Consider the following 16,052-nt stretch of genomic DNA (forward strand, 5'->3'; position numbering starts at 1 on the left):
AAACACTGCTTATTACCCTTGAGATCATTGCTTAAATGTCTCCTGAACATTTCAGTCAACATACACCTCCTTCATAACTCATGGCCCAGAAAGTCAATATATTCATTTAACAGCATGTCTTAATCTGTATGTACCCAATGTATGCTCTGTATGTACCCAAGAATTACTAAGACTTCAGCATTGAAAAATAGCTAGTTTTCTAACAAGGAACTCTCACCTCCAGAAGTGTTATCATCCAATCAAAGGCTACCCTCTCTCCACCCTACTCCCATCACTTCCTCCAACTAATTTCCTAATAGTAAAAAAAAAAAATTGCACCTGATGAATTGCAAAGGTGTGGGGTTACTTTTTATTATTGTTGCTTCATTCATCTATTTTTTCTTAGTTTTAAAAAGTAGATTTTAATTTAAATTCCATTAACAATTTAAAGGATTAGCTATATAAATAATAGCAAAACAAATTATTTAAAAGTTTAAAAAGATGATTATATATGATTATGCATATAATTATGTTTCCTTTATTTATTATTAAAAGAAGCTAAAGATGTATATATTAACTTCACCAATGAAATCTAAGTCTCAAAGCCCATTGGTATGGACTTCTCTTCTTATTGGTGGAGAGATACAAAATCCAAATATGCCTAAATTTGTGTGAGGAGTCAGTGAAGTTGGAAAAAATGGAAGAGAGGAGAGATTCAGTCCTTTGACTTTGAGTCTCTTCCGTCTCTTGTGTCCTGAAGTTACTTTGGGGGCTTTGAAAGAGATGAACAATATCAACTTCAGGCAATGAAGGAAGAATAACATTTGGGAAAGAGCCATCAAGAAAGGTGCTAACTTACAGTACTAAATGTACTTCTGGGAATTTCCCCTTTGGCTGAGATCTGGGACTCCTCTTGGTTGAACTGAGATACCTCTCTCCTAGTGGGAGATTTCCTTCACTCTATATTGTCTGGTATATATTCTCATATATATGTCTTCTCTGATACCTGTTTTGCTAATAGACTTAGATAGTGGACTTAGATAGTGGACTTTTGTTACTTGCTATGTGTCTTCTTTGTAAATCTCTTTGCCTCATTTCTTTCTTACCTAATCTTAATCATTGAATGGGCATTGCCTTAGTCAAACTAAAACCTGTTAAAGACTTTAGATCCAAGGTCTTCCATTGCATCCAGGACTATCTCCAGTCATGCTGATCCATATCTGGCTACTAGACCCAGATGGCTCCAGAGGAGAAATTGAGGTTGGTGACTCTGCACAGCTCCCCCTCTTCCCAATCTCTCACTCACACACTTAAATCCAATTCATTTGCATGTCATGGGCTTCTTTAAAAATAAAGTACAGGGGCCAGCTAGGTGGCGTAGTGGATAAAGCACAGGCCTTGGAGTCAGGAGTACCTGGGTTCAAATCCGGTCTCAGACACTTAATAATTACCTAGCTGTGTGGCCTTGGGCAAGCCATTTAACCCCATTTGCCTTGCAAAAACCTTAAATAAATAAATAAATAAATAGATAAATAGATAAATAAATAAATAAAAATAAAGTACAAAAAAAACAACAAATAGTATGTGGTGGTAAGGAATTAAGCTCTGGATATGAACTTAGGTTCTCCTTTCCCCTGATAACCATATCCCCTAGATTAATATTATTTAAGGGAACAGATACATAGAAATCTATTCTGGTATCCCCCCCACACACACATACTCTCTGAGAAGAACATAATGGTTAAGCTCCTGGCTCCAACCTCCTGCTTAAATTCCTGACAGAAATTAAAGTCTTTCTTGGAGAAAAGTTGAGAGAGAGAAAAGACTAGAGAAGTCTATTCTACCTTCTCTCAAGTTATGCAATGACATTTCCATGATACATGTTGGGACAATGTAGTCACATCTAAGTAGTAATAAAGTTGCTCTATATATTTAGAATGAATTTTATTCCTGCTAGTGCTGTCTTTATTTACATTGTGTTAGTCAATGTGTATCCTACTCTTGTGCTTAGGTTTTCTAAACTGCATAAATTCAGATATCTTCCCCCTATTTCTTTCATTCTTAATATTCATCATTTTTTACAATATATTCATGTATAGTAATTTATTCAGTCATTCCAAATCATCAAGCTCATAGTTTGTTTCAATTTTTTTTAAACTATTAGAAATGATGTTGCTAGGAATCTCTTTGTAGAGATAGGTCATTTCAATTAGCCAATCCATCAATCAACAACCCTTATGTTATGAAGTACTTATGTTCCAGGCCATGTGCTAAGCTCTGAGGATAGAAAGAAGGCAAAAAAAAAAAAGCAGTACATGCCCTCAAGGAATGTAATTTTAATGAGAAGACAGTATGTAAATTAGGCATATACAAGAGCTAAGCAGAATAAATGAAGGTAATCTAAAATCAGGAGTCATTAGCAGTTAAGAATATGAGGAAAGGTCTTCTACAGGAGGTAGGATTTAATACCAGTTTTGAAGGAAGCCTGGTAATCCAAAGGACAGAGGTAAGGGAGTAGAGTTTGAATCCTGTCATCTAATCAACAACTCCAAGTTTCCTCTTGCCCAAGAAGAACCTCTAGCTTCCAGGTGGCTTGAGTAGTATGGAGCAGAGTGAGGAGAGAGGGAAAGCTCAGTAAACATGGCCCAAGACCCAGAGTTATTAAGTAGGCACATTGAAAAGAGATGAAGAAAGGAGCAAAGTGAAAAACAGACAAAGAAGAAGTCTTTGGAATTGGTTTTATGCCCATATGCTTTAGGCTCTCTTTTTCAGGATAAGATCAATCTCTTACTATGGTTACAAACCAAGAATATTTCTGAAAATTTTGGGGGAAAAAGATAAAATCATTTTGAGAAGTATGTGAGTTTCCTGAGCAGCCACCAATGTAACTTGTCGCAACAACTGCAATAGATATGAAAAACTTTTAAGCTGTGAAAATGCCTTAAGTTGAAACACGACTTGGCCAATTAAGGGATACTTCCATTGGTTTAAAAGCATATTACCCAATGTTTCTTGCTATTGTTCTCATATAATAAAGGTAAGTCCAATAACTGGAATAATTTACCAAGAGAGAATATAAGATCTCCCTTTCAGAAAACATCCTAAGACTTGAACTATAAACTATAAACTAATTAAAAGGGAAGAAAAACGTACCAAGAGGGCAATTTAAATGATGACAACAATTGTGTAAAGTAAAATAAAATTGAAAGACTTCACAAATCTGATTAATGCAGTGGTCAATCATGACTCCAGAAGACTGATGATGAAACATAATTCAGTTCTCAGTATAAAAATATGAATATAGAATGAGATATCTATTCAACCAGTACACTGATATTTTTTCTTTGTATTTATTTGATTCAACTCTGGGTTCTCTTGGAAGTGGGAGCAAACATTGAAAAATCATAATGATATTTTTAAAAAAGAAAAGATCATCAATTAAATACTATAAAAAATTATAAGAATGAGAGAGAGACAGAGACAGAGAGAGCCTATTCTCAGAGATACATAACTAGGAACACTTCTATCATAACCTATTAAACATACTGGAATAGTGTTCATACCTTTTGACCCAGAGATCTCACTACCCAAAGAAATTATGGCATCTATTTAAAAAACCATGAGTACATAAATATTAATAGCAACATAGTTTTTAATAACAAAAAGCTTAAAGCAAAATATACATCCAACAATTGAAAGATATCTGAACAGTGGCATATAAATGTGATGTAATTTTTTTTTCTGTTGAAAGATTTTTATTTATTTTGAGTTTTACAAATTTACTCTTATTTTTGCTTCCCTCCCCCCACCCCCCAGAAGGCAGTCTGTTAGTCTTTACATTGTTTCTATGATATACATTGATCTAAGTTGAATGTGATAAGAGAGAAATCATATCCTTAAGGAAGAAAAATAAAGTATAAGAGATAGAAAAATTACATAGTAAGATAACAGGTTTTTTCCTAAATTGAAGGTAATAGTCTTTGGTCTTTGTTCAAACTCCACAATTCTTTCTCTGGATACAGATGGTATTCTCCATCGCAGATAGCCCAAAACTGTCCCTGATTGTTTCACTGATGGAGTGAGCAAGTCCATCAAGGATGATGATCACCCCCCTGTTGCTGTTAGGGTGTATAATGTTTTTCTGCTTCTGCTCATCTCACTCAGCAGTTCATACAAATCTTTCCATGCTTCCCTGAATTCCCATCCTTCCTTTTGTCTTTTTTTTGGATAATATGACTTTATTTATACATTACTAAAATATTCTTATTTAAGAGTAAACATAATACCTCCTCCCCCACAAAAATATAGAACCTCATGGTAAAAAAAAGTAAAAGAAAGAGGAAAAAAATGTGTTTCAGTCTGTGTTCTGATACCATCAGCTCTGTCTTGGGTAGTTTACATTCTTTATCATAAGTCCATCACAAAAGTTGCTTCCATATTTTTCCACAGTTGCTGTTGCTGATTGCAATTCTCTCCATTCATTCTTCCCCATTACCATATTATATTTTCTCTCTTCTTTCACTCTGTCCCTCTTCTAAAATGTACTGTAGGGTAGCTGAGTGGTGCAGTGGAAAAAGGACCAGCCCTGGGGCCAAGAGGTCCCAAGCCCACATACCACCCTCAGAGACCCAGCAACCACCCAGTCCAATAATCCTGGACAGGCCACTCAATCCCAGTACCTTGCAAAAAGTAAAAAAGAAAATGTGTTATATCAGACTATTCTCTCCTATGATCTACCCTCTCTTCTATCACCCACATCCCCCCCTTCCCCCTGTCCCCCTTCTCTCTTTTTTACTCTAGATGTCTATACCCTATTGAGTATGCATGCCATTTCCTCTCTGAGCCATTTCTAATGAGAGTGGTTTCTCTCACCCCCTTGCCTTCCCCCTTCCATATCATTACAAAAGCTCATTTCAAAAAAAAATATATCTTTTATATGAAATATCTTAGCCTATTCCATCTCTTCTTTCTCTTACTCCCAGTACATTTCCCTTTTAGCCATTGACTACATTTTTACAATATATCTTCAAATTCAGCTCTCTCCTGTGCTTCATCTATAAAAGCTCCTTCTACCTGCTCTATTAAATAATAAGGTTCAGATTAATATTATAAGTATCATTTTCTATGCAGAAATACATGCAGTTCATCATTATTAAGCCCCTCATAATTTACCCTTCTCCTGCACTCTCTATGTTTCACCTGGATCCTATACTTGAAGGGCAAACTTTCTATTCAGCTCTGGTCATTTCAACAGGAACATTTGAAATTCCCCTGTTTCATTGAAAGTCAATCTTTTCCCCTGGAAGAGGATGTTCAGTTTTGCTGTGTAGTTGATTCTCGGTTGCATTCCAAGCATTTTTGCCTTCCAGAATATTATATTCCAAGCCTTACGAGCCCTTAATGTAGTTGCTGCTAAGCCCTGTCTGATCCTGACTGCAGCTCTGTGATTTTTGAATTGTGTCCTTATCACTGCTTGTAATATTTTTCTTTGACTTGGGAGTTCTGGAACTTGGCTATAATATTTCTGGAGCTTGTTTTTTTGGATTTTTTTTATGGAGGAGATGGGTAGATTCTCTCAATTTCTATTTTGCCCTCTGCTTCTAGGATATCAGAGCAATTTTCCTGTAGGACTTCTTTAAAAATGAGGTCAAGGCTCTTTTCCTGATCATGACTTTCAGGTATCCCAATAATTTTAAAATCATCTTTCATGGATCTGTTTTCCAGATCAGTTGTTTTTTCAATGAGATGTTTCACATTTTCTTCTAATATTTCATTCTTTTTGTGTTGAAGTATTGTATCTTGATTTCTCATAAAATCATCAGCTTCCTTTAGCTCCATTCTACATCTGAAGGATTTGTTTTCCTCAGAGACCTTTCTCATCTCCTTTTCTGTCTGGCCAGTTCTGCTTTTTGAAGTATTCTTCTCCTCAATAACTTTTTGAACTGTTTTATCCATTTGACCTAAACTGGTTTTTAACATGTCACTGTCTTCAGCAGTTTTTGGATCTCCTTGACTAAGCTGCTGGCTTCATTTTCATGTTTTTTCTGCATTTCTCTCCTTTCTTTTCCCAATTTTTCTTATATCTCCCATACTTAATTTTCAAAATCTTTTTTGAGCTCTGTCATAGCCTGAGCCCAACTTCCTTTTTTTGGAGCCTTTAGATGCAGAAGCTTCTTATTTCTTCATCTTCATATTGAATATTTTGATCCTCCTTGGAATCATAGACAAAGTATTTGTCAATGGTCGGGTTCCTTTTTTGTTTTGCTTACTCATTTCCCTAGCCTGTGCCTGGTTTTGGGGTGCATCCTGAGCTTTGGAGTTTTATTGGGACACCCCCACATGGACCTCAGTGTGTGAGGCTCTGACTGCTCTCCTGGTCTGTGAATGACCACAAGTGCACCCCTCTGCCACAGGGCTGGGGGGGAGGTCCCTGTTCTATGGGGGGTCTAGATTGCCATCAGGATCTGAATGTGGTCAGAGTCCTGGAGACCTGTTCTAGGGACAGAGGGCAGACCTAAGAAGTCTCCCTCCTCTCCCTTACCTTTGGTGGGCTGAGCACTCAGCTGCCTAGAGGCTCCTGTTTGCTGGCTCCACAGGGCCTGCTTCCATTTCCTAGATCTGGGCTGCCAGTACCGCATGAGTGTGCTGACTGCCGTAACCAGGCTCAGGGCCTGGGCTTTGCGCTTATTCTGACAGAGGAGGTCTCCCTGCTGATCTTCCAAGTTGTGCTTGGTTCTCCCTGGGGTACAGGTCAGGAAATGGCTTCTGCTGCCAGGAGCCAAGGCTCCCAGCTGCCCTGGGGCTGGCTGTTCCCAGGAGGCTGAAGTTTCTTCACTCTGGCAGGGGCTGCCCCTGTAACCCTATGGAACAGAGTTTTCCACTATTTTCCAGGTTAACTTGGGCTGAAGAATTGCCTCACTGGATCTTTTTGTGGGTTCTGTCTCTCAAAAATTTAGTTAGATACATAATTTTAAGATTTTGGGAATATTTTGGAGAGAGCACCTAGGAGAAGTTCTTCTCCTGGCCTCCATCTTGGCTCTGCCCCTCTGCCTAATCGTGATGTAATATTATTACACAAAAAGGAGTAGCTTTTATGATGATATCAGTGAAGCACTGGAAGATTTGTATGAAATGTGCAAAATGAAAAAAACAGGGCCAAAAGAAGAATATACACAACCCATTCTCAAAGCATAGGGAAAGAAATATTTAGTTTCCACTATAGTCTTTCTTTTCTTCAAAAATTTGCCAGACCCAATAAATATAAAATATAAATATAAAAAGATAAATATAGAAAGGACATAGATATTATATACAGTAGATTAAATACAATATACAATGACCATACTCAAATAGACCTCACATGAACTTCATTATTTGTGTGCTGTTCTTCCTAAAATTCAGTATGCTGCCCTGTGTTGGTATAAACCTTGTGGTAGCATTATCCTTCATTCTCAAAGAGGACCAAAATGACATCACTTTTTTGGAGTCAAGGTACTATGTGTCCCACTGCGGCTGATCAGACCAATTTGAGCTCAGAAGACTATACCACAAGTTAGGCAGAAATAATACACATCACACATTTCTTTTGAAATATTGCAATATTCTTTTGCTCATAGAGCACAGCACCTTCTTTGATGTGGACACTACATACTGGGTGGTCCTGTGCATGTGTCTACCATCTCTCACAATGCATTCCAAACTTCTTCAAAGAGACCCTCAGGTGTCTGTTTATTGCTTCTTCTGACTTCTATGTGAGTACTTGTCCTGTGTGAGCTCTTCATAAAATAGTCTGTTAGGCAAACATGAATTTGGCAATTGAACATTGTAACCTTCCCATTAGAGTTGCAGTAACCCTCTTTGCAGTAGGGTTTAAATGTTTGGCATTTTAGAAGTATAGAAGCAGAGCCAAGATGGCGGAGAGAAGCCAGGAAGTTCCCTGAGCTTTTCCCAGTTTCCCTCTGAAACAATTTTAAATGAAGCCTCTAAATAGACTCTGGAAAGACAGAACTCACAAAAAGATGGAGTGAAACAATTTTCCAGCTCAAGAAATCTTGGAGGGACTTCTGGAAAAATCTGTCTTACTTGGGTCAAAGGAAAGCAAAGTCAGTCATGGAATTCAAATAAATTAACACCTGATTCGCTGCCCTATTGACCATTTTAACTATACATAAAGATATACTGAAAGGTAGTTTAATATTTCATGCATTTAATACTCAAGAACAATAACAGAGTTACACAAAACTAGATTACATCATATCACTCACAGTAAGCAAACATATCTTTATGGAGTGAAAGCAGCCACATGACCACAGTAGTCAATGTTAGAACATATGCAGAACCAAAACTCATTCTACTTATTCTAACTCTTACTTCCATGGCTTTCAAAATGAGTGATGAGATAATCCTTGAAATCCCTATTTCCATTGGTTCATTTCGTCCCAGTTTCCTATTGATTTCACCATTCAAGGGAACACCAGTGCACTCATAATATCTCAGGGGCATTTTTAGACCAAACACAAAGTGGAAACAAATGACAACTTGTCACCCCTTTGTTGTCTGGCACTTTTTCTCTTTACATTATGTTTGTTTACTGAAGTAACAAAAACAAGGGAATTAAAATGTTATATTTCATCAAAGGTATAACGAATTTTATGAAATGAATAAGCAACTATTACAAGCATAGCATTATCAATTTTTTTCACCTATAAACTCTTCTGAAAGCTTAGAAAATTCTGTTGCACAGATGAATATCAAAAAAGAGCAAGAATATAAATTTGTGATTTATAAATTTGGCAGCTACCCAGGTGCCCACCTAAGAAAGGACCTTGATTATAAGTGCCATTTAAACAACCGGTTTGCCAAGCTCAACAGAAAATTAGGTATCAGTTCTGCTGAACCAGTGCAAACCAGCTGAATTCCATACCTAAGCACAGCCCAGTGCGAAGCCAGTGGGAGACTGATCCATAGATCAGAAGCCAGATCAGAAGCCCTTGGGTCCTGGCTAAGAAGACCAGCATTCAGAAAGCTAGAATTGAGGACCCCAGTCCCAAATCAGATGGCATTTTGTGACCTCTAGAGTGCCAGTGCAACAGTCTGGACAAAGTTTGACTACACTAAGCACAGGAAGCAAGCTGCCAGCATATAAGAACCCAGTGTGGAAAGGCAGTGACCAGACCCATGGCTTCCAGTAGAAGCTTGAGGCTATGACCCTGTCTTCCAGAGCAGAGATCAACTTTAAAAAATGAACCAAAATCCTCCAAAAGCCCTAACCATAGAAAGCTGCAACAGGAAAAAAGCAAAATGCAATCTCATAAGAGGAAAGAGTGGTAAAATGCCTACATATAAAGTCTAAAGTAATTGATGTCAAATCTAAAAAGTCCTCTTGGAAGAGCTCAAAAAGGATTTTAAAAATTAAGTAAGAGAGGTAGAAGAAAAATTGGACTAAAGCACAAAAATTGTCTGAAGAAAACAACTACTTAAAAAATAGAATTGATCAAATGACTTAGATAGTGGACTTTTGTTACTTGCTATGTGTCTTCTTTGTAAATCTCTTTGCCTCATTTCTTTCTTACCTAATCTTAATCATTGAATGGGTATTGCCTTAGTCAAACTAAAACCTGTTAAAGACTTTAGATCCAAGGTCTTCCATTGCATCCAGGACTATCTCCAGTCATGCTGATCCATATCTGGCTACTAGACCCAGATGGCTCCAGAGGAGAAATTGAGGTTGGTGACTCTGCACAGCTCCCCCTCTTCCCAATCTCTCACTCACACACTTAAATCCAATTCATTTGCATGTCATGGGCTTCTTTAAAAATAAAGTACAGGGGCCAGCTAGGTGGCGTAGTGGATAAAGCACAGGCCTTGGAGTCAGGAGTACCTGGGTTCAAATCCGGTCTCAGACACTTAATAATTACCTAGCTGTGTGGCCTTGGGCAAGCCATTTAACCCCATTTGCCTTGCAAAAACCTTAAATAAATAAATAAATAAATAGATAAATAGATAAATAAATAAATAAAAATAAAGTACAAAAAAAAACAACAAATAGTATGTGGTGGTAAGGAATTAAGCTCTGGATATGAACTTAGGTTCTCCTTTCCCCTGATAACCATATCCCCTAGATTAATATTATTTAAGGGAACAGATACATAGAAATCTATTCTGGTATCCCCCCCACCACACATACTCTCTGAGAAGAAACATAATGGTTAAGCTCCTGGCTCCAACCTCCTGCTTAAATTCCTGACAGAAATTAAAGTCTTTCTTGGAGAAAAGTTGAGAGAGAGAAAAGACTAGAGAAGTCTATTCTACCTTCTCTCAAGTTATGCAATGACATTTCCATGATACATGTTGGGACAACGTAGTCACATCTAAGTAGTAATAAAGTTGCTCTATATATTTAGAATGAATTTTATTCCTGCTAGTGCTGTCTTTATTTACATTGTGTTAGTCAATGTGTATCCTACTCTTGTGCTTAGGTTTTCTAAACTGCATAAATTCAGATATCTTCCCCCTATTTCTTTCATTCTTAATATTCATCATTTTTTACAATATATTCATGTATAGTAATTTATTCAGTCATTCCAAATCATCAAGCTCATAGTTTGTTTCAATTTTTTTTAAACTATTAGAAATGATGTTGCTAGGAATCTCTTTGTAGAGATAGGTCATTTCAATTAGCCAATCCATCAATCAACAACCCTTATGTTATGAAGTACTTATGTTCCAGGCCATGTGCTAAGCTCTGAGGATAGAAAGAAGGCAAAAAAAAAAAAAAGCAGTACATGCCCTCAAGGAATGTAATTTTAATGAGAAGACAGTATGTAAATTAGGCATATACAAGAGCTAAGCAGAATAAATGAAGGTAATCTAAAATCAGGAGTCATTAGCAGTTAAGAATATGAGGAAAGGTCTTCTACAGGAGGCAGGATTTAATACCAGTTTTGAAGGAAGCCTGGTAATCCAAAGGACAGAGGTAAGGGAGTAGAGTTTGAATCCTGTCATCTAATCAACAACTCCAAGTTTCCTCTTGCCCAAGAAGAACCTCTAGCTTCCAGGTGGCTTGAGTAGTATGGAGCAGAGTGAGGAGAGAGGGAAAGCTCAGTAAACATGGCCCAAGACCCAGAGTTATTAAGTAGGCACATTGAAAAGAGATGAAGAAAGGAGCAAAGTGAAAAACAAACAAAGAAGAAGTCTTTGGAATTGGTTTTATGCCCATATGCTTTAGGCTCTCTTTTTCAGGATAAGATCAATCTCTTACTATGGTTACAAACCAAGAATATTTCTGAAAATTTTGGGGGAAAAAGATAAAATCATTTTGAGAAGTATGTGAGTTTCCTGAGCAGCCACCAATGTAACTTGTCGCAACAACTGCAATAGATATGAAAAACTTTTAAGCTGTGAAAATGCCTTAAGTTGAAACACGACTTGGCCAATTAAGGGATTCTTCCATTGGTTTAAAAGTATATTACCCAATGTTTCTTGCTATTGTTCTCATATAATAAAGGTAAGTCCAATAACTGGAATAATTTACCAAGAGAGAATATAAGATCTCCCTTTCAGAAAACATCCTAAGACTTGAACTATAAACTATAAACTAATTAAAAGGGAAGAAAAACGTACCAAGAGGGCAATTTAAATGATGACAACAATTGTGTAAAGTAAAATAAAATTGAAAGACTTCACAAATCTGATTAATGCAGTGGTCAATCATGACTCCAGAAGACTGATGATGAAACATAATTCAGTTCTCAGCATAAAAATATGAATATAGAATGAGATATCTATTCAACCAGTACACTGATATTTTTTCTTTGTATTTATTTGATTCAACTCTGGGTTCTCTTGGAAGTGGGAGCAAACATTGAAAAATCATAATGATATTTTTAAAAAAGAAAAGATCATCAATTAAATACTATAAAAAATTATAAGAATGAGAGAGAGACAGAGACAGAGAGAGCCTATTCTCAGAGATACATAACTAGGAACACTTCTATCATTACCTATTAAACGTACTGGAATAGTGTTCATACCTTTTGACCCAGAGATCTCATTACCCAAAGAAATTATGGCATCTATTTAAAAAACCATGAGTACATAAATATTAATAGCAACATAGTTTTTAATAACAAAAAGCTTAAAGCAAAATATACATCCAACAATTGAAAGATATCTGAACAGTGGCATATAAATGTGATGTAATTTTTTTTTCTGTTGAAAGATTTTTATTTATTTTGAGTTTTACAAATTTACTCTTATTTTTGCTTCCCTCCCCCCACCCCCCAGAAGGCAGTCTGTTAGTCTTTACATTGTTTCTATGATATACATTGATCTAAGTTGAATGTGATAAGAGAGAAATCATATCCTTAAGGAAGAAAAATAAAGTATAAGAGATAGAAAAATTACATAGTAAGATAACAGGTTTTTTCCTAAATTGAAGGTAATAGTCTTTGGTCTTTGTTCAAACTCCACAATTCTTTCTCTGGATACAGATGGTATTCTCCATCGCAGATAGCCCAAAACTGTCCCTGATTGTTTCACTGATGGAGTGAGCAAGTCCATCAAGGATGATGATCACCCCCCTGTTGCTGTTAGGGTGTATAATGTTTTTCTGCTTCTGCTCATCTCACTCAGCAGTTCATACAAATCTTTCCATGCTTCCCTGAATTCCCATCCTTCCTTTTGTCTTTTTTTTGGATAATATGACTTTATTTATACATTACTAAAATATTCTTATTTAAGAGTAAACATAATACCTCCTCCCCCACAAAAATATAGAACCTCATGGTAAAAAAAAGTAAAAGAAAGAGGAAAAAAATGTGTTTCAGTCTGTGTTCTGATGCCATCAGCTCTGTCTTGGGTAGTTTACATTCTTTATCATAAGTCCATCACAGAAGTTGCTTCCATATTTTTCCACAGTTGCTGTTGCTGATTGCAATTCTCTCCATTCATTCTTCCCCATTACCATATTATATTTTCTCTCTTCTTTCACTCTGTCCCTCTTCTAAAATGTACTGTAGGGTAGCTGAGTGGTGCAGTGGAAAAAGGACCAGCCCTGGGGCCAAGAGGTCCCAAGCCCACATACCACCCTCAGAGACCCAGCAACCACCCAGTCCAATAATCCTGGACAGGCCACTCAATCCCAGTACCTTGCAAAAAGTAAAAAAGAAAATGTGTTATATCAGACTATTCTCTCCTATGATCTACCCTCTCTTCTATCACCCACATCCCCCCCTTCCCCCTGTCCCCCTTCTCTCTTTTTTACTCTAGATGTCTATACCCTATTGAGTATGCATGCCATTTCCTCTCTGAGCCATTTCTAATGAGAGTGGTTTCTCTCACCCCCTTGCCTTCCCCCTTCCATATCATTACAAAAGCTCATTTCAAAAAAAAATATATCTTTTATATGAAATATCTTAGCCTATTCCATCTCTTCTTTCTCTTACTCCCAGTACATTTCCCTTTTAGCCATTGACTACATTTTTACAATATATCTTCAAATTCAGCTCTCTCCTGTGCTTCATCTATAAAAGCTCCTTCTACCTGCTCTATTAAATAATAAGGTTCAGATTAATATTATAAGTATCATTTTCTATGCAGAAATACATGCAGTTCATCATTATTAAGCCCCTCATAATTTACCCTTCTCCTGCACTCTCTATGTTTCACCTGGATCCTATACTTGAAGGGCAAACTTTCTATTCAGCTCTGGTCATTTCAACAGGAACATTTGAAATTCCCCTGTTTCATTGAAAGTCAATCTTTTCCCCTGGAAGAGGATGTTCAGTTTTGCTGTGTAGTTGATTCTCGGTTGCATTCCAAGCATTTTTGCCTTCCAGAATATTATATTCCAAGCCTTACGAGCCCTTAATGTAGTTGCTGCTAAGCCCTGTCTGATCCTGACTGCAGCTCTGTGATTTTTGAATTGTGTCCTTATCACTGCTTGTAATATTTTTCTTTGACTTGGGAGTTCTGGAACTTGGCTATAATATTTCTGGAGCTTGTTTTTTTGGATTTTTTTTATGGAGGAGATGGGTAGATTCTCTCAATTTCTATTTTGCCCTCTGCTTCTAGGATATCAGAGCAATTTTCCTGTAGGACTTCTTTAAAAATGAGGTCAAGGCTCTTTTCCTGATCATGACTTTCAGGTATCCCAATAATTTTAAAATCATCTTTCATGGATCTGTTTTCCAGATCAGTTGTTTTTTCAATGAGATGTTTCACATTTTCTTCTAATATTTCATTCTTTTTGTGTTGAAGTATTGTATCTTGATTTCTCATAAAATCATCAGCTTCCTTTAGCTCCATTCTACATCTGAAGGATTTGTTTTCCTCAGAGACCTTTCTCATCTCCTTTTCTGTCTGGCCAGTTCTGCTTTTTGAAGTATTCTTCTCCTCAATAACTTTTTGAACTGTTTTATCCATTTGACCTAAACTGGTTTTTAACATGTCACTGTCTTCAGCAGTTTTTGGATCTCCTTGACTAAGCTGCTGGCTTCATTTTCATGTTTTTTCTGCATTTCTCTCCTTTCTTTTCCCAATTTTTCTTATATCTCCCATACTTAATTTTCAAAATCTTTTTTGAGCTCTGTCATAGCCTGAGCCCAACTTCCTTTTTTTGGAGCCTTTAGATGCAGAAGCTTCTTATTTCTTCATCTTCATATTGCATATTTTGATCCTCCTTGGAATCATAGACAAAGTATTTGTCAATGGTCGGGTTCCTTTTTTGTTTTGCTTACTCATTTCCCTAGCCTGTGCCTGGTTTTGGGGTACATCCTGAGCTTTTGAGTTTTATTGGGACACCCCCACATGGACCTCAGTGTGTGAGGCTCTGACTGCTCTCCTGGTCTGTGAATGACCACAAGTGCACCCCTCTGCCACAGGGCTGGGGGGGAGGTCCCTGTTCTATGGGGCGTCTAGATTGCCATCAGGATCTGAATGTGGTCAGAGTCCTGGAGACCTGTTCTAGGGACAGAGGGCAGACCTAAGAAGTCTCCCTCCTCTCCCTTACCTTTGGTGGGCTGAGCACTCAGCTGCCTAGAGGCTCCTGTTTGCTGGCTCCACAGGGCTTGCTTCCATTTCCTAGATCTGGGCTGCCAGTACCGCATGAGTGTGCTGACTGCCGTAACCAGGCTCAGGGCCTGGGCTTTGCGCTTATTCTGACAGAGGAGGTCTCCCTGCTGATCTTCCAAGTTGTGCTTGGTTCTCCCTGGGGTACAGGTCAGGAAATGGCTTCTGCTGCCAGGAGCCAAGGCTCCCAGCTGCCCTGGGGCTGGCTGTTCCCAGGAGGCTGAAGTTTCTTCACTCTGGCAGGGGCTGCCCCTGTAACCCTATGGAACAGAGTTTTCCACTATTTTCCAGGTTAACTTGGGCTGAAGAATTGCCTCACTGGATCTTTTTGTGGGTTCTGTCTCTCAAAAATTTAGTTAGATACATAATTTTAAGATTTTGGGAATATTTTGGAGAGAGCACCTAGGAGAAGTTCTTCTCCTGGCCTCCATCTTGGCTCTGCCCCTCTGCCTAATCGTGATGTAATATTATTACACAAAAAGGAGTAGCTTTTATGATGATATCAGTGAAGCACTGGAAGATTTGTATGAAATGTGCAAAATGAAAAAAACAGGGCCAAAAGAAGAATATACACAACCCATTCTCAAAGCATAGGGAAAGAAATATTTAGTTTCCACTATAGTCTTTCTTTTCTTCAAAAATTTGCCAGACCCAATAAATATAAAATATAAATATAAAAAGATAAATATAGAAAGGACATAGATATTATATACAGTAGATTAAATACAATATACAATGACCATACTCAAATAGACCTCACATGAACTTCATTATTTGTGTGCTGTTCTTCCTAAAATTCAGTATGCTGCCCTGTGTTGGTATAAACCTTGTGGTAGCATTATCCTTCATTCTCAAAGAGGACCAAAATGACATCACTTTTTTGGAGTCAAGGTACTATGTGTCCCACTGCGGCTGATCAGACCAATTTGAGCTCAGAAGACTATACCACAAGTTAGGCAGAAATAATACACATCACACATTTCTTTTGAAATATTGCAATATTC

Source organism: Macrotis lagotis, chromosome 7, assembly GCF_037893015.1.
Source record: "Macrotis lagotis isolate mMagLag1 chromosome 7, bilby.v1.9.chrom.fasta, whole genome shotgun sequence".
In the NCBI taxonomy this organism is placed as follows: Eukaryota; Metazoa; Chordata; class Mammalia; order Peramelemorphia; family Peramelidae; genus Macrotis; species Macrotis lagotis.